The sequence below is a fragment of the Lactuca serriola genome, chromosome 5 (genome assembly GCF_051521515.1).
Source record: "Lactuca serriola cultivar US96UC23 chromosome 5, Lser_US96UC23_V15, whole genome shotgun sequence".
Taxonomy (NCBI): Eukaryota; Viridiplantae; Streptophyta; class Magnoliopsida; order Asterales; family Asteraceae; genus Lactuca; species Lactuca serriola.
Window position 1 is genome coordinate 196,672,803 of NC_136412.1, and position 23,611 is coordinate 196,696,413.

Below are 23,611 nucleotides of genomic sequence, written 5' to 3' on the forward strand. Positions count from 1 at the left end.
AGACTCAGTGACCATCTGGTTTGAATCGTATGGATAGTAAAAGTTTGTTTTGGTTGATGTATTATATGTGCCTCAGGAGTCACCTGATGGATGTTTGCAATTGTGGACCTCGTTTTGTTGTGGGCTAATTATTAGGAGTTTGGTTATCAATGTTGGGTATTGATTATGGAATCTCGAGTCATGAAGTTTGTTGTAAATGTCTCGAGTGATTTGTCAGGTGGATGTGCACCTGAGTTGATAAGGGATTTGGATGCAATGTGAGATTCTTGGATGGACTATCATTATGCTCGTGGGATCAGAGGGTTGGTGATGACTTGTCAGGAAGTTAAGTATGTATTTAAGGTTTTTGGGCACAACTTCTGGATTTTGGATTGGTTGAAATTCACAATTAGTATATTTTGAGTATTCTTTCTACATGATTTGATGGTTTTCATAGTCAAAGACTAGGGGTAGGTACGACAATGTATGATCATCGGTCTTAGAGTATAGTTTCGGGATTTTAAACTGATGGGTTCCTGGTTTTGGGGTTTTATTGATGGAGTTATTTGTTGTTCTAGGTTTTGAGAAGTTTTCCGGTTTGAGTGGTTTTCACTGGAAGTTGGGTCTTACAACTAGGGAGAAAAAGATAATTTTTGTGGTTGAGTATTTTCGAGTTATTGGGTTGTTTGTTGGAAGATGTGGGTTTCCAAGTGGTGTCTCGAGTTTTCTTTATAATATGCCTTGATTTATAATTGGTTAAAGTAAGCTTATGGAATACTTTTGGCGTTGTTTTTAGAGATCCTTACCAAGACATATTTCGAGGACGAAATCCAGTTTAAGAGGGGGAGAGTTGTAACATCCTGTTTCGAGAAGTTTCTTATTTCGGAATTATCGGTTATAAATGGATTGAGTAAAGGCCTTGGGATTCAATGTAATAGGGTTTAGACCGTATTGGATGTTGATCATATTGCTTATGTGATCTAAGCCCTTGGTTTGTGTTTTGGACTCAAAGGGTAAAATAGGAAAAGTGATGTTTCAAACTTCTTTCATGAATTAAGGATTTTAGTTTGGTATGTTTTAAGTCTAAAGTAATTAGATAGGTTTGTGGGGCTTCTCAATACCTTTTCATTCATATAGAGATCGCCGAAAACGGAGTTGAAACGAAGAAGTTATGATTGTTTGAAGTTGGAATGGAATTTGGTGAAAACCCGTTCTCATGAGGTGAGAAGCATATTCTCTTGACGTGAGGGTTCTCACGAGGTGAGAACTGTTGTAACACCCATTCCAAGAAGGTACATATTTTACCTTAAACTTTTAAAAGTTGGCATTTTGGTTCGTACGTCGTGCGTACTCGGGGTGTACGTATGGCATACTCATGCATGAAGGAAGCGGGCTTTGCATGCGTACGCCCAACATACTCCTCAGGTACGCAACACATATGTTGTTCAGACCCAAAACCCTAGTTGAGAGTTTGAACCCTATATAATCCTCTTTATGGCCCCAAGTCCTTCACACTCAACAACCTCCACCTGAAAAACATCCCTCTAGCTAACCCTAAATGAGAAGGGTGCACTTTGAGCTCATTTGTGTACTTTGGTGGTGCTCTTGAAGAAGAAGGTGGTGGTGGGAGGACTTTGTAGCTTGGAAGAAACTTGGATATGAGATTCTCTCCTTGCTAGCAACCTCCAGGAGGTAAAAACCTCCTAGCTTGATCATCTTATCTTATAGATCTATCCATTTCTTCATTTAGGGCATTTTTGGTCCCAACTTGGTGATTCTTGAGCATGGCATGCTCTTAACCAAATACGTCTTCCTTTTCAGAACCAATGAGGAGTCTTGAGTCATAAAAATGAGGTCATGATGCTTAGTTCTTCCCCATGCATGCTCTAGAATGGTCTTTAGGTGTTAAGAAGTTAAGTTTGTTGGTATTAAGCACTTAATGGGCATGCAAAGTCATAAAGTTGGAAACTTTATGAATCTTAGTGGTATTTTGACCTTGGATCCGCAATTAGGGCATGAGAGCTTAATGCATTAAGCTCTTATTGAGGAAAAATGGTTTTGATGTGTACATCGTGCATAAGCCAGCGTATGGTGTCAAACGCTCGATCCCAGTCAAGGCTTGTATACACTCAACGTAGGAGCTGAGTACGCCCCGCATACTCAGCTGAGTAGACCGAGTTGAATTTTAGACCTTGACCTTTGACCAGAGTTTTGACCAAGTTTGACCTAGGGTATTTTGTGTATTTTGAGCTGATTAATTGAGATTAGGTCCTTGGTTTTGGTTAGATGATCGTTGATCCGATTTTTGGGACTGAGATTTATTCAGCTTACATTCAGATTGAGAGGTGAGTTTTCCTTACTGTACCATAGGTCAAAAGCACCAATGTGGGCCCACTAGATTATTTATTATGGTTAGGATAGTATTATACGGGAATGTGGCTAATTAGTAGATCTGTATGATTATCTGTATTTGTTGGTTCTGTGTTTATGTTTATCTGTTACATATGTCGACATATTGTGTTAGGTTGAGGTTGTACTGCTTTGTGCAGTAGCCAACAAACCCGGGACCAATCCAGATATGAGTCGAGGGTCCAATTGACAAGCCAGACTAATATTGTGGGCTCGGGAGCAATCCAAATGTGAGATGAGGGCCCAATTGGCATGCCAGACTCATATTGTGGGCTCAGGGGTAATCCATTCTTTTTATTTGTGGACCCATTATCTGTTGTTATATATATATATATATATATATATATATATATATATATATATATATATATGTGTGTGTGTGTGTGTGTGTGTTGGTACTTTCGGGGAACTCACTAAGCTTTGACTTATAATTTTTAGTTTATCGTTTCAGGTACTTCTAAGGATCGTGGGAAGGTAAAGGTGTAATCGTGCACATCTTCATGTTTTATGTAACTGTGTCTTGGGAAAACTCTGATTTGAAATAATGCTTTTGAAACAACGACTCTTTTTGTAAACAATGTCGATTAATGGTTGATTTTGAAAATTTTAAATTTATTGTGATTTTTGGAGTGTTACAACTGTGCAACCCAAGCCCATGAATTTTTTAGGAATTTCAAGGTACTTAAAGGTAAGGATTCATGTCTTAGGGTATTTTCTTAGCCTCCATCACCTCTAGAACCCCTTAGGAGAAACCCTGGCCTCCACCTTCAAGATTTTAGCTCCTTCTCTCTCTCTCTTCTCGCCTCTTTTGGATGCTTTTGGTGATGTTTTCATGAAGCATGAAGATCAAGAAGGTTCTTTTGGTTGCAGGGAATGATGTTTTAAGTTTGGATTCATTAAACACACTACATTTCTGGACTATTGTAAGTGTAAAGTTCCAATCTTGCTATCTAGTTCTTTAGATCTTGTTATTTTTGGTTGTTGGCACTTTTGTTCCATTTTATGAGTGATTTTGGAGTTGAGTGGACTCCAACATCTTTTGATTAGTTTGGAATGTTTCTTGGACCTCATGGACTACGAAAGTTGTGATGTTTTGTGTTCCCTTTTAGCCATGCAAGTTATCTTGGTCCTTTAGGCCATTTTGGTGTATTAAAGTTTACATTTTGAAAGATTGTGGCATTATTATGGATAAATTTGGAAACTTTATCCATCTAGATATCTTTTTGATTCAGATATGAAAGTTTAAGACATGGACTTAACGGATTAAGTTAAGAAATATGCATTTTTGGGTCCCTTTGAGACTTAAAGTCTGCATCTTGGTGGTTTGGAACTTCCTAATGGATAAAGTTGGAAACTTTATCCATTAATAACTTGGAATGGATCATATATGAGCTTTGGAGCTCTTGAAATCAGAAGAAAAAGGATTAAGCTCGTTTGAGCTGTTCAGACCAGTCCCCATGACGTGGCCTTAGGCTGCCATGATGTAGCAACTGGGAATCAACGACTGTTTTGGCATTTTGTGCCCACGGCGTGTCCAAGGAAGACCACGATGTGGAGGGTTGTTGTTGGCAATTATGACCTTAGCTTTGACCATTGATTTTTTGACTAGTTTGACTTTTGGTCAAACTTGGGTAGAATTGAGCATTTGATTAAGGATTGGTTTCAGATTCGATTTAGGAAGTGTGGGTTGGCTGTTCTGTTGTTGAGGTTTTGTTGAATAGTTTAGGTGAGTCTCTTCACTGTTCTCATGGGTCAAAGACACCAGTGCCAACCCACTGGATTATGTTTATAGAATGATAATTGTCTTTGTGACACTTGTTGATATGCTTGCATATGCTTGTTGTCTTTGTGACTCTTGCTGATATGATTGTATGCTTAGGTGTAGGGGTGAAATAGACCTGGGGGTGAAATAGACCCGATCCAGTTGAAAATCACTAAAGGAGTTGAAAGAGACTCGTTACGGTTGAAAAACACCGAAGGAGTTGAAATAGACTCGGGGATGAAATAAACCTGTTCCGCTTGAAAAATGCCGAAGGAGTTGAAATAGACTCGGGAATGAAATGGACCCATTCCGGTTGAAAAACACCAAAAGAGTTGAAATAGACTCGGGGGTGAAATGGACCCGTTCCAGTTGAAAAACACTGAAGGGTTGAAATAGACTCGGGGTGAAATAGGCCATTCCAGGTGAAAAACACCGAAGGAATTAAAATAGACTCGGGGGGTGAAATAGAACTATTACAGCTTCGAGCTAATATCTATGTATGGTATGGGGTGTATTGAGGAACTCACTAAGCTTTGTGCTTACGGTTTATGTTTAAAATGTTTTCAGGTACTTCTGGTTTCAAAAGGAAGAGCCCGACTTGATCGCACTACATACCCTGCAGATTTTTTTTATTGACGGTTTATGACTTTACTCTAATGTTTTGATAATACTTTTACTCTGATCTTCTTTTTAGATAAGGAACGAATGGTTTTGAATTATTTAAAATGAAAATTTAACTTCATATTTTTGGGACGTTACAGATCCTTTGGCAACGATTGCATTTTTTTTAATCAGACCTTCGCCTTGGGATGGGATACGGTTATGGTTTCGTAGTCGTTTGGCTTGTCGTTTTTCCATCATTGGTGGTCATCTGGCTCTTCGTATTCAGCTAGACACATGCACAAGAAACACAACTTTATATATGTTGATCGATATGTTTCCATTGTGAATTACTGTCACAACTGGCAAAAATTAGGTTAAGATGTGAATTCCTAAACAATATAATCTCTTTATATAAACCCAAAACTCGATCCAGTAAGCCAAACACAATCATTTTGGACCTTAGCCCAAGGATTTTCTACCCAAATGTCTTTTTAGGCCAAGTCTTCCTTATTGGGCCAAGAACCCATATGTGGGCCATAGTTGGGCCGAAATCTCTTAATGAACATAGTTTTGGGCCGTGAAGAACCATTTAAAGTCTTATTGGGCTTAATACACTTCTTTTAGCATAGTGTTGAACCGAAAACCACTCTTGGGCCGATCCAAGCCCAAAAACGCATAAAACATAAATGGACCAAGGTGTTCTCGGCTATCCTTCAAGCCCAAAAATCTTTACTTCCTCCTCTCTCCTAATTAGCCCAAATCGAATTATATAATAGAAAAAAAGAAAAAAAATGGTATTAATTTAAATAGTGATACCTCAATTTTACACACCATACTTCCATGTTATATCTAACATGTATCAAGAGAGTGATTATTGTCCATCAAATATCTAGGCATGGGTTTCTCTCTCTCCCTCTCCTCTTAATTCGGCCAAGCCTTATCCCTCCTCCACATCCATCTTTGCAAACTTCACACACTCATCTCATTATTCTCTCAAAACTCCCTTATCCTCTCAAACATTTTTTTCGACTTTTTCATCATCAAGGAGGGATTTCTAAGATCCTAGGTAAGTCCATGATAAACTCCATTGTTTTATTTCAAGTTTTTACAAAGATCTTTCCTCTTACAACTCCATTTTCATGATTATGCTCTTAGAACACCAAAACAACATAAATCTCATCAAGAACTCAAGCTAGGTTCAAAGATTCTTCTTCTTATTCATCTACATCTTAAAAACCCTCAAGGTTAGCTTCATACCCCCATATCTTTCATATTTTTCATGTTTTCGGGGGAGGATACAAGTCAACCCTCGTTTAACCGTATGATATTTGCATCTAATATTGTGTTATGTGTTTAACTTTTAGATCTTTACTCGAACAAGAAGTTTATCACTTAGATCCTCAAACAAACCATGAGAAAAGTATGTGTTGTCATATATATTACATATAAACTTGTAGATCTGGGATTATACACTCAAAATAGCAAAAATAAGTGTTGTGTTCAAACATGTATAACCTAAACTCAAAAATCAGCTTTTAACAGAAACGTTTTGGTCTAATTACGGACTGTTTTGACCACATTAACTATAATATTTTTCAAAAATGTTTTGCATGCAAACATTTCAGGTTTATACCTTTAAAATGACTACTCGCACGCATTCATACAGTTTTTCTACAAATTTTGGCGATTTTTACAAAACTGCCTATCATTTCCGGAATAATTTCGGACCAATCTGTGAAGATGAACATTTTCACACTGGTTTGAGGCCATTAAAAATTATAATAAAAACTATGAATAAATTAGAATCATTTTCCAAACTCTCAGAGTTTACAGATCTGAATTTCGACTTACGACAATTTTTCTATAATTTTTCTAAAAACAGGGACAGAAATGTCAAAAACAAGAAATTGTTTTCATCATGCTAAAAGCTCTTATACCTGTGTTAGATGCAGGTTTGTATAACTTATATATATACTTTTAAAACATCTAAACATGTTAACTTATATATATATATATATATATATATATATATATATATATATATATATATATATATTCTTTCCTATATTGGGCCTGGAAAATTAATATACATGTTTAGTGGGCCTTAGAGTTCTTTTACATGTTTAGTGGGCCTTAGTGTCCTTTTGCATGTTTAGTGGGCCTTAGTGTCCTTTTACTTGTTTAGTGAGCCTTAGTTGTCCTTTTACATGTACATTGGGCCCGAGATATACATTCATATTCTTTTTGAGCTTGGAAATAATATACATGTTTAGTGGGCCTTATTTGTCCACTTACGTGTTTATTGGGCCTGGAATATACCTTATATGTTTTTTTCTGCATAAATTCGATTAAGGATCTAGTGAGACGTGTCGGTTGACACCTATTGAGTGTACAATCGTAGCCTGTAGTTATAACCAGAGTCTCTTGGAGGGAGAGCGGGATTTTTTGTATAGATCTATACGGGGGTGACACCCCACACCTAAGTTGTTCGCTACAGTTAAACTAGGCCAGTCTAGGGTGACAAAAACCTTACCTTATTCCGTCGGCGTCCGAAAAATGCCATGACATGCGAAATTGTCATTATCTAGTATGCTTATAACGGCTCACTTAGAGGAATTAACGTTATAAAATTTACGGTAAACCATACTCTTTTGTTTTTGGATAAAGCGGTAGCCTATACGCGTTGGTACTTAACCTCGGGGGTTGAGATTCCAACATTCTCTTACGCAGACAACATCGGGTTGTCTAGGATCAATCTTTTTCTATTTTCACAAACATTAACACACATGCATTAATATAAGATCGAACACAAATATTTCAAACCATTTCTTTTTTGAAAATATCAGATTTTCTGGGAATATTCGCTTCACTTTTACAAGCAAAAGATAACTTAGGACAGGCACGCAGATATTCACAGTTTCAGAACGAGACTTACAAATTATTTTTATAGAAATATCAGATTTCTGAAAGAACTATAAGAACTACTTTAAAAAAGTACAAAACCATGTGTATACAAAAATGCTTATGAACTCACCAACTTTTTAGTTGACGCTAATCAAACCAACTTGTATTCTCAGGGATCCAGTAACAGGTAATAAGCTCGGCTATGAGATCAAGCGGTGCGACTTCAAGAAATTTTACTTTCTTACTTTTATGTAACTGATGAACAAGTTCAATATGTAAACTATGTAAGTGTGTATTTCCAGTGTATGATGTTTGGTTGCTGTCTTTCATTCATATTCAATTGTTATGATATTGTACATGAAGTCAACCGGCCCCGAACGTTTCCGTCGTCCCGGTTCGGGGTTGTGACAATTACGATGACACCCATTTATTGAAGTGTTGATATCTCAGTTCCTTGAATACCGCCATAGCATGAGAACAACGTATACATGAACATTTCCATTTCGTACACATACCAACAACGAGATTCCAAGTTTACTATACCATTTTTCAGTTGGCCAGTCACCTCATATATGTTTTGATCAATCTCGTATACCCAAAAACTGGAGGATTTGTTGATCCTTTTATCGATAACCTTCTTAGCATACTCAGTAATATATTTTTTGCATTAAGCTATAATTCTTTTTATGTATATCTTGTCATGCACAGTAAATTATACTACAATTATCATGGAAATATTATAATATAAATAGTTACATCTAGCATTACGCCGCTAACACCACTATTGTTGCATAGTTTCTCGAAAGAAATCATTCAACATTGTTATTGGTAGTTTATGTGCGTCTCTTGATAACGCATTTATGGACTCGGTGTTGTTAAATGTCATAATATTGTACCGAACCACAGGGAAACACGACCTTGCCCATTTATCGTAACCAATTCTGTCTAGCCATGTACGACATTCTTTGTTTAGTGCACTACGTAGCCTAGCCAAGCTTTCTTTGAAATCAAACTACTGGTAAGCTTTTGCGTCACACCCCCGAACCAGACGGTGGAAACGTCCAAGGGCTCGCGTGACTTAAATTGAATATCATACATGAATCATAACATAAACATCATCGTGCATCAATACATTACAATTGACATTGTTCACATCAAGTACAGTGTTTAAACATTACATATCCATAACATAAATTGTTTGATAGTTTTCCAAAAGCATAATACCCTAACATACTTGGCATTACTCCTCAGCTTACCTGTTACCTGAGAATAGAAGTTATTTTGAAAAACGGTCAACATATGGAATGTTGGTCAGTTCATAAGCATGGTTGTTTTGAAAATGTTTGTATAGTTTATAAAACCCAGAAAATCCGATATTTTCTGAAAAGACAATTATTTATACCAAAGTGTGAAGATCCATAGTTTTGTACGTGAGTGATTTCAAAGCGTGTATAAATGAGAAGTATTGCATGATAGTTATTGAAAAGTACGAGTGAATGGTGTTGATTTCCTCGAAAAAACCGATGTTTTCCGATCAGAAAATATAATTGTTTCAAATTGTTATACCGTCACAACGAATGATTATGATTTTTCCTTGATTACTCGGATAATATTAGATTTGTTTATGTGAGTCGTTATAACCATGCATGATAATGACTAGTTCATCTGTCTTAGCATTCTACAAACGCCAGAATTGATCTTAAGATTTTGTCACCCTAGACTGGCTGAGTCTAACTGTAGCGAACAGCTGAGGTGTGGTGGAGTCACCCCCGTATAGATCTATACACAAACTCTCGCTCTCCTTCCAGGAGACTTTGATTATAACTACAGACTACAAACGACCCATAGAGATGCCGCCTGTTATTACTCACACGAATCTAACATGAATTTGATTATCATTGATTAACGACATGTATATGTTTACTGAATTGAAGGTAAGCCTAATAAACGAGGAGAAGAGGGTTGCAAAGTCCTACTAATCCCACGTATTATTTATGGCTATTGGGTATACGAAGGACACGTAAGCCCATTTCGCATTTGATTTATTTGGACCTTACTGGCAATGCTAATTTGGCCACTAAGGCCCAATAGCACTTGAAAACCATTGAGGGTCCCTTAAACATGTAATTGGGTCACAGGAGGCCCAATAACATTTATTTTTATCGTTGGGCTCAAAAGTTATGTTAGTGGGTCACGAAGGCCCAATAAGAATGATTTGAGACTTTCAAGCCCAAAGATTTGAATGTTTACTTGTTTTGGGTATAGTACTATAGTATAATTGTTGGAAAATTTGATTGAACGATTGTTAATTTCGTATCGGCACGAGGCCGGTCGGTTATTTATAATGATATTTGGAATTATACGTGTATTCATATTTCCATTTTCATGAGTTGTAGTTTGGTATTTTTGACTCAAATATCTTAATAATAAAATAATTCGTTCAAAATATTGGTTTGACCTTTTCAACCATAATTTAATAAAAATGATAATTTTAGTCCCTTATTTTTAAAAAAGATATTTTAGGCCCTTAAACCATTTTCTTGACATTTTTGACCCATAGACTTGTTTAAATGATGTTTTTAGTTCAAATTCACTCTTTGGCAGTTTCAGCCCCTCCAGTAAAGATTTTTTCAGTTTAAGCCCAAACTTTTCGCAACTTTTACAATTTTGGCCCAAAATCCAAAAAGTTTACATTTTTTATCCCTGTTTGGAAAATAAATCATTTTAACCCCTGAATTAGTTTTGTTTGCCCTTTTACCCCCTGTTTTTGAGAATTTTACCATTTCAATCCCTTGAAAATGGTATTTTTCGCAATTTTTGGCTCAATGGGCCGAAAAGCCCAAAATTTGGCCCATTAAGCTACAAATTACATTTCTAGCCCTTAAAAGAGTATGATATTCATAAAAACATTTATTTTTACTGTTTTGACTCTTTTAGTCCTTAAGAAAACCATGGATGGTATATTTTTAACCCAACTTTTGTTAATTTGACAATTTAAGTCCAAAAATGGGTTTTATGTTGTAACATGCTTATTATAACCTTAGATGATAAATTTTCTTAACTTGTTATGTGTAATACATCCTAGATCACATATTTTCCCCCATGAACTATAGATCTCGAAATATCTTTCATTTTTGGCACTTATTTACAACATAAATACAAGAAATCACACATAACATGCAAATACACATAGATCTACACATTTTACTTGTATTCTCCCCCATGAAACATGTGAAAATCGAAAATAGAGGGGTATGAACTCATCTTTGCTTGTTGTCACGATTTTGAAGAAGAAATGGAAGAAGTTTGATGCTATTTTCGGCCCTAGAAAGCTTCTTGAGAAGACTTTGGCTTAGATAGGTTCTAAGAAGCATGATCATGAATTTTCATGAGTTAGAAGGAGATTTATAACAATTTCAAGAAGCTAAACCATGGATCTAAGCATTAACTTACCTATAATGATGATTTTTGTGGAAGAATCTCCTTGAAATGCCCTAGATCTCGAAAGTTTTGATAGAGAAATTAAGAAGTTGTTGTGAGCTCTTGAGAGATGCTTAAGTGAATTGTGAGTGTGTGTGTGTGTTTTTCCTTTGGCCGAGAATTAAGAAGAAGAAAGGAGAAGAGAGAGAAGTGAAGAGATGGTTGCATGGAGGTATGTAATGTTGCTTGGAAGTCCATGGTGCAATAAGGAGGTGGCTAAGCCTCCTTATTTCATGAATTTCTATTTTTTGTTTTCCTTTTGGGTCGAGAAAGAGGGAAGAAAGAAAAGAATTTGGACCTTTTGTGCTTAAGTCCCTATTATGGGCCCATTTTGATGATTTTCGGCCCAATTGGTCTTTGGAGATGGTTCATGGCCCAATATAAATCAAAGTATGAGTTTTATGGCCCATTAGGGCTAATTAAATTTGTTATGGCCCAATAAGGCCCATTAGAGATAAACTAGTCCATTATAGGCTTATGAGGCCCAAAATGTTAAGTTTCATGCAATTGGGTCCAATTAGGATCCATTTAAGAGTTCTAAGCCCAAAATAGCCAAATTGGAAGCTTATTGGTCCATTAGGTCCAATAAGAAAACCCTAGCCCAACATGGACTTAAACCGGGATTTTTAGGGTTTCCAAGTTTACTTGATGAACCTAGGTTTGAATTTGTTTCCGTAAGATAAATTTCAAGCATAACATGAATTAGGGATACTAGTTTAACAGTAGATAATGTTTACAAGAGTACATAATTTCCTAGCTAGGATGCTAGTTGTGACATTTTGCAGCCTCCCAAAACAAAATCTATGTTCTTTTTTGTTCGTCGATCTTTGATCTCATATTTATCAACAAATGGCGACAACAGGCTTCGTGATATGCATTTAGGAACACAACTTGAATAGCCAATTCAATTGAATTGGCTCTATCTGATATGATAGCCAAAGACGACATGTCCCCAATACATTCCTTGAGTCTTGATAAAAACCATATCCATGACTCCCCAGTTTCAATTTTCCCAACACCAAATGCAATATGGAGGATTTGGTTTTACCATCCATGCCTACTGCTAGGAACATGGTGCCTAAATATTTCCCTTTAAGGTGTGATCCGTCAATGATAATAATAGGATGCAAACTTGTTTGAACCTAAAAAGCATTCAATATTAATCATTAAAGCAAACACATGTGTAACAACATTAAAAATAAAGAAGTCATAATACGAGAAATATTACTGCGCAACCGATAGCCATGAAAAAGTATTTAAATTTGTTGCCATAACTCGTCTTTATATGTGTAACTGTCCCTGGATTCTTCTTCTCGAAGTTGTAACAATATAAATGTAGTCTTTGAAAGCTTTCTTCAGGGGTCCTTTTTAACAGATTTAGAACATACATTTTAGCACTCCATGCTTGCCAGTATGAAATATGTACACTAAGACGGTCATTTAAAGTTGTTTGTATTTGTTTCCCACGCAACATATTACATGTACTATCAACTAATATGCCCTTCAAGAAGTGACCAAATACCTTTTTGTTGGCTTGTCGGTGATGTTGACGTAGTTATGTGTTTAAGCAAGTGTGTTTCTCTGATAGTTTAACCACTTGAAATGTATCATTAGTATTATGTTTTGTTGTCCATATCTGCCAATCATAATTATCCATAAATCAAACAGCTTCAAACCTATCTTTTGTGGAATTTTCACTTTATATTGGAAGCCTTTAGTAACACTTTTGAATCCTAAATTAAGCTTAAGTTGTTATTTGCTTTTGAAGAGTTGGTATAACTTCACATAGGATGTATAATTGTGGGCTGTGGCACCTTTATGTTTTTCTTGAGCTAATTCGGGCAATGGTAAAGGTTCAGGCATACCTCAATGGGTGGTTTGTGTTTCTTCGGAATAAAAAAATAGAAAGGAAACTTTTCCTCTTTTGGTTTTTGGGGTTATAAGGGCTCAATTTCCTCCTCTTCACCATCAATATCTTCACCATCAAATTCAGTATTACTCTGAAAATGTTCAACTAGCTCTCCATGTGCAATTATATTACCATCATCAACCAACATCATTAGTTTTCCCTCGTCATTTGCTGATTTATCAACATCAACTATATGAGAAGCATCAACAACAACCTTACCTTTATACTTAAAATCACCCCGACTGTAGGTTCTTTTTAAGAAGGAACATGGTTGGCTTTCATACGTAATAAATTACAAATTTGGTTACTGCCAGCACCAAAAGACCCATTTCCACCAGAACGATTTTCCCTGACAAATCGATGAATACCACTTTCCATAACATTATTAACAACAAGCAATTGTACTATGTTGGGTGGTATACTACTAACAATACTAAGAAATATCTGACATCACTATCATTAAGAATCTGCATAACTACATTTGATCCATGACATTGAAAATATAGACATATTTGGTTAGTGTGTAACCTGGACTTTGAAGCAACCAACGTAATTAAACCAACAAAGTTGATATCATTTCTTATATCTACACCAAAGTATGTGTAGTCTGGAGCAATATATTACATAGAACCTTCGATGCGCTGTCATTTCCCTCCACTGGAAACTAGCACTTGAAAAAATCTCGTATACATACTAATTCCAGAACGTGTAAGGAAAGTATCAAACACACAAATATGTTGCATATATGGAACAAAAGCAAACAAATACCCTAATTTTTTCTCTCCAGAACACCACTCCGGAATGTACGTGCATTCCGGACTACAAGCCGGAATTCACTTTTTCAGTCCGGAATGTATTGGGGGTTAGATTCCGGACCTAATTCCTACCAATCATCAACAACTCTGGAACAAAAATAAATACTCCAGAATATTGTATTCCGAAATATTTTGGACGACCTAACTTCGGAATGATGTTACGTGCTCCAGAATAGAATATTTCGGAGAAAGTGATGATTTCTCAAAATAATAATAATAATAAGGTGGTTATTTTTATAAACAAACTCGTTTATAAGGGTTACTTTACCCAATTTCCCTTAAAATATTCTTTTTGATGGGAAGTGAAATTGAAATAAGATTAGAGATGAATCAATATTAGCATTATTTTTCATTTTAAATGTAAAATGCAAAATAGAATAGTGTTGGAGATGATCTCAATAGATACAAACATATGCAAACTATATCATTCGTAGCGTTGAAGATGATCTCAACGGATACAAGCACATTCAAACCCTACCATTGGTAGTGTTATACAAAGGGAAAATGACTTATATGGATAACTATGTTTCAAAATCGTTCAAAAAATACCATTCAAGTTTGGTGTGTCCAAAAAAACACCATCCAAGTAAAGCATTTGAACAAAAAACACCAACGGAGTATATTTTTTATTCAAATTTGACCTTTGGTAACCAGCAATTATCGGCAAAAAATAAGTGAAGGAAAAAAACAATAGGAAAATGACTCAAAGAGGTAACTATGTTTCAAAATCGTTCAAAAAACACCATCCAAGTTTGGTATGTTCAAAAAACACCATCCAAGTAAACTTTTTGTACAAAAAACACCAACAAACTATATGTTTTGTTCAAATATTACCCACCGGTAATTGGTTCTTACGGGTTAAATGATAACTAGGCTTAACTATTATGACATGGTATAATAATGATTGACAAAACAATAAATGATATATTCCTCCTTTAAAAACCGATTTAGGGTTTCCTCATGAACGAATGACTTCTTCTTCTCCTATGATTGCTCTTCTTCTTCTAAAGTGATGATCTTGAACTCAAGTCCAAAACCCTAACTCTTAACTTAAGGCAAAAAGGGCTCCTTTACCCCTGCCTCAAAGGACCTCCCTCCCCTTAAGGCCCAAATCCATAAAAAGCCCAAAAAGGCATCCAATGTCACACCCCAAAACCGAGAACGGCGGAAACGTTCTGGGGCGGAGGACGTCATGTATGCATCACAACAAATGTAAAGTAGTAAACAAGCAACAACATCATTCATTCACCAGTCTTTCATATCAACTAATCAAAGCAATGACATTAAATACTTATGAACTCACCAGCTTAAATGCTGATCTACTCTTTCAAAATAACTTGTATTCTCAGGTTACAAATAGACAGGTGTCGATGCAAGGTTTAGAGAAGACGGAGCAGTCAAGACTCGTCTTTTATTTTGATCAGTTATCATGTTGTCTTGTACTATGAAAGAAAACACTTGTAACCAAAATTATACTATTAATGCAATGGATGATGTTGTTGCTTGTTTACTACTTTACATTTGTTGTGATGCATACATGACGTCCTCCGCCCCAGACTTTTGACAGTTTTACCCTTTACTGTCCCTGTTTTTAGAAAACTCATAGAAAAATCATCGTAAGTTAAAAACTGAATCCGTCACCTCTGAGAGTTTATAAAATGAGTCTACTTTGTTCCTAATTTTTATTATGATTTTTAGTGGTCTCAAACTAGTGTGAAAATGAACATCTTCACAGACTGGTCCGAAATCATTTCTGAAATGACAGGCAGTTTTATAAAAATCGTCATAAATTGTAGAAAAATCGTATGAACGCGTGCGAGTAGTCCTTAGAAAGGTATAAACTTGAACTATTTGCATATTGTACAGTTTTGAAAGATATTAAGTTTAACATGGTCAAAACAGTCCGTGAACAGGACTCAACTTTTCTGTAGAAAGTTGTAATTTAAATTTAAGTTATGTTTAGTGTTCTAACTTGTATTCCCCCCCTTAAAACTTGAAGAAAACATTAAAATGTAGGGGTATGAACTCACTTGAAAGTTTGAAGATAGCGAGATGGAAAACCGGGCAGAGTTTCGTCTCGGGAAACGGATTTTTCTCGGGAATCTCGGGAGTAAAATCGACTCTCGGAACCTGAGCAAAAGGACCAGGGCTTCGGGTCTGAACGGGCACGGAAAACGAGGCCAAACGTAAGAGAAACGAGAAGAAATGAGCCCTTTTTCCGGAGACCCTCGCATCTCTATTTATAGTGGTGCTGAACCGCCTCGGTACGCTGGGCGTACGAGGGTACGCAGCGCGTACGAGACGTCATTGCTTACGCACTTCGGATGGGACGGCGGGTCGGACGGGCGGGTCGGTAGCTTCGCATAGGGCGACGTGGACGATCCGAGGCCTTCGATCTGAGTACGCGGGTCGTACGAGGGTACGCAGGGCGTACTCCGGTCCTATCCGATGACTCCCCTTCGGATAATACCGGTAGTTTTTATTTAAATTTATATTTATTTTAAATAAACTTCAAAAATTCATATCTCCTTCATACGAACTCCGTTTTCGACGTTCTTTATATCCACACGAAGGTGAGACTAAGATCTACAACTTTCGTTTAGATTCCGTTGGCAAATTATGAAATAATTTTTATTATTTATTTATTAAAATAACGTGATTAAGGAATTTCTTTAAAAATTCATAACATCTTTATCTGACGTCGGTTTTTGCCAGACTTTTTACCACTGAAATACCATTGACGAGACCTTCAATTCTCGTTTAGGTCATTCCGGCTAAAAGTCGCTCGATCTCCGATTCGAGTTTTTTACGTAACTTCGTATTGCCGTTTTTCTGTTGGAAAAACTTAGAATGGTCATAACTTCTTCGTTATAACTCGGATTTTAGTGTTCTTTATATGCTTGAAAACCTTGATACGATTCCTACTACTTTATTTAACCCACATAAGATTCTAGGAAAGTTCAATTTTTATCTATATTTGACTGGTGTTACATTTCATTGTCTCGAAATATCGGGTTGTCACATCATCCCCCCGTTAGAGGGAATTTCGTCCCGAAATTAGAGTTTAAGCAGAATTGATACTACGCTACAGATAGAAGTTTTATTTGATCTTTTCATTCCTAAGTGAATTTAGATCCTCGCATGGCCTTCTAGCGAACCTTTCACTATCGGGGAACGGCTTTGTTTCTTTCGTTTAACTTCCCTAGCATGACAATTCTTCTTGGTCGAACGCATGTTGGATGTTTTGTGGACTGTGAAATTAGTACACCTTGTACCCTACTAGTAGTGTGTCCAGATCTTCAAAACAATTATCACTGCTCCTGACTCAAGATCATGTGTTGTATAGTTAACTTCTTGTGTCTTAAGCTGTCTTGAGGTATAGGCAGTGACCTTTCCTCTTGCATAAGAACACAACCTAGTCGTACTGATTATGAAGTCAAAACCTTGTGGTCGATTTGATGTCGTGAAGATCTAAAAGTAAGTATGATTACTCATGAATTTAGGAAAAAGAATAGGTACTTTCGTTCCATCTGTCTCTCTTGTCCCGATCGGCGGGAAGGGCATGTGTTTGGCTTCTAAGTTTATTCGCACGGCAGCATGATCACTCGTAGTCTTAAGTAGTCTCCATTCTGAAGTTCTTAATAGAACTCATACCTGGTTCATCAATTACAGTTTCGCGTATACGAGTCGTATATAATTAAGGTTGAAATGGTAGTCGAATAAATGATTCTTCTTTAAGCCCACATCCCAATGAGGAAAAGAAGTTAAAGTGGAATAATCAATTCTAAACCTGTAGAACCTTGATTATATACTACCCCTATGTATACATTCTTCAATGATAGATCAACCGTATGGCTCTTTGGATTGAACTTGACGTACTACACGAGTGGTACTTCGGGCGGTTTGCTAAGTTTTTCTTCGGAAAGGATGAGAAACATGAGGTGCTCTATGAACGAGTACTTTGTTGTTCCGGAATGACGGTTTTTCTAGAAAGACGATTTCGGAGGAATAGATGTACGTATGAAGCTGCTTTTGTGAGGATAGAATTGAATCAAGTAGTATGATAATGTCGTAATCAGAAGGAAACTTAAAGACATTAGATTTGAACAAAAGATGTTTACAGACAAAACAACCGTGCAACCATCAACAGAGTTTCGGTACTTTAGACTTCTACAAGACTATTGCTGCGAATAAGGTATGCTTCGAAAGGCAAGTATACGCAGCACGAGCATCCCTATACCGATGGGATCCCGCAAAAGATAAGACTCTGGTTGCACTAGTTTTGGATGGTTTATAAGTCTGTTTCAATGACACGTCTAAGTTACATTAACGAGGGTTATGGAGTAGGCTCTCCTTAAGCTGTGATCCTGAGAATTTTTCTCATCTGCGCCAGAGTTCTTTGCTATAGGGAAATCCTTCTTGAAGTGCCCTATTTCACCGCATTGGTGGCGTGACTGGCTAGTACTTGCATTGGTGACGGGATTGCGGTGCTTAGCCAGTGTTATGTGGACACGAGTGCCTTACTCATTACTCCACCTTGGAAATTGCTTCCTAAAGCGTTCTGCCGGAGTTGCCACTGGTGGCTGTGGCATGGCAAGTCTTTGGGCTCTCTTACGATCCCTTAGGACTTTACGATATCGTCTCTTCCTTTAGGTCTTTAGGCTTCGCAATTCCATGACTGTTTCCATTTGTTGGTTTCCCGGTTTGGTACTACCATCGGAACTCACGGTTCCTTTTTCAGCCTTGATTGTTTTGCCTGAGTTGATGTGTGTAAGGAAAATTGTCACAGCTGCTGCTACTGCAGCTAGTAATGTAGCGGCGTCGATATGGAAGATAGGGGTTTCGGTGCTCGGCTGATCGTTTCTGGATGACGACATGATTATGTTTCACGGAGAGAAAATAAATTTGTGAGCGATTCTAGTTGACCCTAGGTGTACTTCGATTGTTCAATTTAAGAGTAAAATTATGTTCTCGAAAGTTTGACCTACATCCCTACAATGCAGTCCTAGTACTGATTGGAAGTATGTTCGCGGAAGTTTGACCTACATCCCTATGATGCAGTCCTAGTACTGATCGGAAGTATGTTCGCGGAAGTTTGACCTACATCCCTATGATACAGTCCTAGTACTGAGTGGAAGTGTGTTTATAAAGGGTTGACCTACATCTCTACGATGTAGTCCTAGTATGAGTGGAAGTAAGTTCATAGAATGGTCTCAAGACGCTTGTCGTTCAAGATGGGGTATCGTTGGTTGGTGAATAACATGATCCAACCATTAAAAGAGACTTGAAAATGTTTCCGGAGTTAAATTACTATGGTCAAATGACTTGACTAAAGCATGATTCAGATAGATTCCAATGAAAGTATGATAAGTGTACTTGAATAAAGAATGACACAGAAGTTAGCCGACTGTCAATACCTTTGATATTTACGACGTAAAAGTTTGGGAAAAAGACCTTGTAAAAGGCCTTACATCATATCCATAGGAGATAGTTCTTGACATCATGAAGACCTAACCAAAAGTACTTACAGTACAAGGTAGTCACATAAAAAGTACTACACAGACATAGACAGGAACACGGTTCTTTTAAAACAAAGAAGGAAGTAAGGTATCTCTTACTGGCGACAGTCACCCCCATGGTGAACCCTTAGTTCGGTTAGTTGACGTTCCATATCAAGCAGGTATCTCTCATACACTCTCTGGCGTACTTGGAGCTCTATGACTTTGGCTCGGGTTTTCAGCTAGTGTTTGCAGCAGGTTCTCATGGTTTCTTTCTGATCTCTTGTGAGCATCTTCCAGATGAATGGTGCGGAGGGTATGCATTCTTGCATCGGCGAAAACTTCGGCAATCTAATGTAGGGTTGTCCTGCCTTCATTCTCATTTTGGGCCACTCTACGGACTATGATTGGCAAGATTCTACATGCTGAGCCCCCATTGCTCAGGTCGTAAAAGTTTCGGTCGCCAATAAATGGCATGGGCTGATCTTGACCTTGGCTCCATGTTTCCAAGCATTCTACCCACTCAAGCGTCGGGCCATGAAAAGTCGGACGAGGGTTAGGAATTGGAAAGGGAGTTGCTCGGGGTAGGTTCTCAACCTCTGGTTCGGAATTAGCATCGGCTGAAAGGTTTTCATCATGGTGATCGTCCAAAGGGATAGGATGATCATTCTATGGTTCTTCTCCAAACCAACCAGCTATGACTTCGTTCAGAAGATATTGGTTGCCGTGGGGATGGAGTCCAGCTATGTTTTCTATGCGAGACTTTAAGGGTAAGAGAATAATTATTAGACGAACTATCTAGATAATTATTTAGAAAACCTTCATTAGTTACATCGCTATTTGTGAAGTGCATACCAGCTATGAGTAATTTTAACAGGATAGACCTTCGAATAAGTGACCTTAACTCCGTATTCACACAGAATAGGGGTGAAGTAAAATCTTCACAGATTCTAAGTCTATAACATCCTAATTACATATAGCCTTAGTGTATCCACTTAGCAACTATCAACTTAGTGATGAAGATCCCGTTTTAGTTCTCAAGTATAAAGTACTTATAGTAACACCAAATACTCCTATAGTATTTTAATTTTAATGTTATGTTCTATTGCTCTCATTGTGGTAGGGTTGGTAAGATTTTAGTATTGTTGCAACCACCCAATTTAAACTTAGGCACATGCTAGTCAACCCTCGGATAATATAGGTGACCAGGCTATATCTTCCCAGTTTTGACCATATGTCTCTAAGCCCACTTGCGTTGCCCAACAATCGTAATTCTTTTGTACTGTCCTAGTGACACTGATTTTAGTATGAATGTAGGCACGTATACTTACTTAAATATTTTATTATTTAAAGTATAAACTCTAAATCAGAGTATTTTTAAATCCCATTGTATTTATAGTTAGTATATCTTTTATGGGTTGATATAATCAATTCACTATAAACAATGCTCTGATACCAATCTGTCACACCCCAAAACCGAGAACGGCGGAAACGTTCTGGGGCGGAGGACGTCATGTATGCATCACAACAAATGTAAAGTAGTAAACAAGCAACAACATCATCCATTGCATTAATAGTATAATTTTGGTTACAAGTGTTTTCTTTCATAGTACAAGACAGCATGATAACTGATCAAAATAAAAGACGAGTCTTGACTGCTTCGTCTTCTTTAAACCTTGCATCGACACCTGTCTATTTGTAACCTGAGAATACAAGTTATTTTGAAAGAGTAGATCAGCATTTAAGCTGGTGAGTTCATAAGTATTTAATGCCATTGCTTTGATTAGTTGATATGAAAGACTGGTGAATGAATGATGAAACATTTAGTATAAGTATGAAAAGCTCTAGAAAATCCCATATTTCCTACTAGTATAAAAGTAGTCTTCTACCAAGACTCGAATGTTTTGAAAGTAGTCTTTTACCTAGACCTGACTGTTTTGAAAGTACGCATCTCTTGAAAATGTGACGGTTTTTCCCTGTTTAACTCTTATTAGTAGTCCCTTAAGTATACCTGAAATGGTATCAACCTAAAACATCCGTAGATTGTTCATTTACCTCTGTTGCTAACAGCCGGGTTTAGGAATAGTTAGTCCTTTATGTATACCCGCGATGGTATCAACCTAAAACATCCGTAGATTGTTCATTTACCTCTGTAGCTAACAGTGGTTGTCGGAATGGTTAGTCCCTCAAAGTATCATGTGGTACTAGGAGATAAAGTCCCAATCTATCTCGTCGATGATGTGATTGAATCACAAGGTAAAGATAGAAAGGCGAACGATATAACCGTATCTAGACATATAACATGTAATAGTAATTTGCCATATAATGTCTATGTAAAAGTATTCATGTATAAGTATTCATGTAAGAGTATTCTTTCATATAACATGTAGTAGTAATTTGCCATATAATGTCTATGTAAAAGTATTCATGTATAAGTATTCATGTAAGAGTATTCTTTCATATAACATGTAGTAGTAATTTGCCATATAATGTCTATGTAAAAGTATTCATGTATAAGTATTCATGTAAAAGTATTCTTTCATATAACATGTAGTAGTAATTTGCCATATAATGTCTATGTAAAAGTATTCATGTATAAGTATTCATGTAAAAGTATTCTTTCATATAACATGTAGTAGTAATTTGCCATATAATGTCTATGTAAAAGTATTCATGTAAAAGTATTCTTTCATATAACATGTAGTCTAGACTCATGAATGAACTGACTCTGGTGTAATTTCTTGTAGTAGGGATAATGTTTTGTTTACTCTAAACTATTCCTATAATAGCTTACTAGAATGTAATTGATGAGTGTCCAAGTATGTTTATACACCCTTGTTACCCAAGAGTATCAGAACTGAATTAACTGATGGAACATTTATGACCATATATGTATACATGATATATAACTAATATTTAAACGACCTTCGGAGGAGTACCCGATATCCCACCAGACCACATCCAAATCGAGGAAAAGGAAACAGGGTGGATAGCCTTCCTAAGTCTTTTAAACATTTCTTATATAACTATACGTATAGAGGCATGCAATTTATAATATAAAAGCATAAAGAAGTTTTGTAAAACCGTTGAAAAGTCTAATAAAGAATTTGTGACTTGATGTCAGTTTATAAAATGATTGAAAGTATTTTGTTTGATAAGACAGTTTAAGTACACGGAAAACCACTGTTTGAAAACACCTTTGTAACCGAGTTTGAAAGGAAGCTTACAGTATGTAAGACAGTTTGATAACGAGCTTTAATCATGTAAAAACGTTTAAGAAAGTCATTTGAAGTAATATGTTTAGTAAAACTGTTAAACTTGTAGTAAATCCATTTGTATACTAGTTATAAATCACATATGATTGATTTATTAACAAGAAGTATCCCAAAATATTGATGTTTTTCGTGCCAAAATAATTGTATGTTTGTAGTATGAAAGGTGGACACATATACATACAGTATAAGCAGAGTGTTTGATTTATATATAAATAACAACACTTTTCATTTCAAAAGATATGATGTTATCGTGATACATTTTGCATACGAAAGTTTCTTTATAATAATTATAAATCACATGCGATTCCGTTGAATAAAAGTGTATAATGAAACTTTATATAACATACGATAATCATCGTGTGTTTTACTTGTATTCCCCCCCCCCCCCTTAAAAGCATATAAAAATATTTATAAAACATTTAAAAGTGTGGATTATAGGGGTATGAACTCATCTGAAAGTTTGAAGATAGCGAGATGGAAAACCGAGCAGAGTTTCGTCTCGGGAAACGGATTTTTCTCGGGATTCTCGGGAATCTCGGGAGTAAAATCGACTCTCGGAACCTGAGCAAAAGGACCAGGGCTTCGGGTCTGAACGGGCATGGAAAACGAGGCCAAACGTAAGAGAAACGAGAAGAAATGAGCCCTTTTTCTGGAGACCCTCGCATCTCTATTTATAGTGGTGCTGAACCGCCTCGGTACGCTGGGCGTACGAGGGTACGCAGCGCGTACGAGACGTCATTGCTTACGCACTTCGGATGGGACGGCGGGTCGGACGGGCGGGTCGGTAGCTTCACATAGGGCGACGTGGACGATCCGAGGCCTTCGATCTGAGTACGCGGGGCGTACGAGGGTACGCAGGGCGTACTCCGGTCCTATCCGATGACTCCCCTTCGGATAATACCGGGAGTTTTTATTTAAATTTATATTTATTTTAAATAAACTTCAAAAATTCATATCTCCTTCATACGAACTCCGTT